We start from the raw sequence: 2,500 nt of genomic DNA on the forward strand, positions 1-2,500 counted from the left end.
TTTCTAGCCGCCGGCTCACACCCTCCTGGAGTCCCATCTCCAGGGGTGGAGGAGGGCAGGGAACCCCGAGGAGGGGACGTGCGCTCGGGATGGCTAAGCTGCATGGAGGTCCTGGGGATAGGGGAATCCCCGACGACAACGACAACAACAGCCAGGGGAGGGGGAAGATATCTCTCCCTCAGCAACCCCCCCCTGCCTTTGCCGAAATGCAGACATAGGTCTGGAGAAACATGGTGTTTGCCGGAGAGAGCTGCAGCCCCTCCGCACTTGCCCTCCCCCTTCTCCCGCACGAGCTCCAAAGGGAGACCCGGGGGGGGGGGGGGGGGGGGGACGCGGCGGAGGGCTCCGTGGTAAGACACCTGGGACGGACGGGACAACTTGGTCTCGTTAGACTGCGTCCGGCTATAACGGGAGGAAAGGACCGCTGGGCTGGTCCGTCAAACCCGCAGCCGACTTAGAGTTCGAACCCACAGTGGCCGGAGGAACCGTCTGCCCGGAGACAGCGGGCTGTGCGGGACAACCGTGTCCGGCAGGGGCCCTCCGATGGTGGGTCACGGGAGCCACTCGATCACTGGAAACAGTCGCTGGAGGTTGGGGTGGGGGGGGGGGGGCACTTGAAAACCTGTTTCCTATAATCGTGACACGACCATTCTGTGCAGTGTTGTCAATTGCGAAATAAGGAGGGAGATAAGGGGAGCGGGGGAGGACGACAGTTTCACTGCTGTTAGATCCCTCGTTGAAATTTGCTGCCCCTGGTACTCCATCGGAGCTCCCGTGCCCCTGGTACTCCAATGTTAATTCCTCCCCTGTGTGGACTCTGTCGGATTTTCACTCCCGTGCCCCTGGTACTCCAGCGGAGCTCCCGTGCCCCTGGTACTCCAATGTTAATTCCTCCCCTGTGTGGACTCTGTCGGATTTTCACTCCCGTGCCCCTGGTACTCCAGCGGAGCTCCCGTGCCCCTGGTACTCCAATGTTAATTCCTCCCCTGTGTGGACTCTGTCGGATTTTCACTCCCCTGCCCCTGGTACTCCAGCGGAGCTCCCCTGCCCCTGGTACTCCAGCGGAGCTCCCCTGCCCCTGGTACTCCAGCGGAGCTCCCGTGCCCCTGGTACTCCAGCGGAGCTCCCGTGCCCCTGGTACTCCAGCGGAGCTCCCCTGCCCCTGGTACTCCAGCGGAGCTCCCCTGCCCCTGGTACTCCAGCGGAGCTCCCGTGCCCCTGGTACTCCAGCGGAGCTCCCGTGCCCCTGGTACTCCAGCGGAGCTCCCCTGCCCCTGGTACTCCAGCGGAGCTCCCGTGCCCCTGGTACTCCAGCGGAGCTCCCGTGCCCCTGGTACTCCAGCGGAGCTCCCCTGCCCCTGGTACTCCAGCGGAGCTCCCGTGCCCCTGGTACTCCAGCGGAGCTCCCCTGCCCCTGGTACTCCAGCGGAGCTCCCGTGCCCCTGGTACTCCAGCGGAGCTCCCCTGCCCCTGGTACTCCAGCAGAGCTCCCGTGCCCCTGGTACCCCAATATTAATTCCTCCCCCGTGTGGACTCTGTCGAATTTTCACTCCCATGCCCCTGGTACTCCAATGTTAATTCCTCTCCTGTGGGGACTCTGTCGGATATTCACTCCCGTGCCCCTGGTACTCCAGCGGAGCTCCCGTGCCCCTGGTACCCCAATATTAATTCCTCCCCCGTGTGGACTCTGTCGAATATTCACTCCCGTGCCCCTGGTACTCCAGCGGAGCTCCCCTGCCCCTGGTACTCCGGCCGAGCTCCCAGGATCCTGGTGCTCCGGCCGAGGTCCCGTGCCCCGGGCACTGGTCCCTGCCTCTCTCCCCGTGCCTCCCGTGCTCTGCACGGGTCTGGAGAAGAGGGTGGCTGACTCTCTATTTATTTGATTTGATTTGATTTGATTTTTTATTATTGTTTTTAATGGTTTTTATTATTATTATTATTATTATTATTATTATTATTATTATTATTATTATTATTATTATGATCATTATTCATCATCATCATCATCATCATCATCATCATCATCATCATCATTATTCCGGCAAAGTGCTGCCCTGTGACACAGTGTGTGCTGCTGCAATTTTATCCAGAATTTACGAGAGAGAGAGAGAAAGAGACACAGAAAGAAAGAGAGAGAGAGAGAGAGAGAGAGAGAGAGAGAGAGAGAGAGAGAGAGAGAGAGAGAGAGAGAGAGAGAGAGCGCGAGCGAACGCGCCATAAATGAAGACGCTGTCCCGTGATACCCCATTCTCTCCTGACCCTGGCCCTGGTTCCGGGCCCTGGAGGTCTCCATCTCCCCCTGGCCCCTGTTCCGGGCCCTGGAGGTCTCCATCTCCCCCTGGCCCCTGTTCCGGGCCCTGGAGGTCTCCATCTCCCCCTGGCCCTGGTTCCGGGCCCTGGAGGTCTCCGTCTCCCCCTGGCCCTGGTTCCGGGCCCTGGAGGTCTCCATCTCCCCCTGGCCCAGGCCCTGGCCCTGGTTCCGGGCCCTGGAGGTCTCCAT

Source organism: Aulostomus chinensis, unplaced genomic scaffold (assembly GCF_037954235.1).
Source record: "Aulostomus chinensis isolate RoL2024-O1b breed Wild unplaced genomic scaffold, RoL_Achi_v1.0 HiC_scaffold_150, whole genome shotgun sequence".
NCBI classification, from domain to species: domain Eukaryota; kingdom Metazoa; phylum Chordata; class Actinopteri; order Syngnathiformes; family Aulostomidae; genus Aulostomus; species Aulostomus chinensis.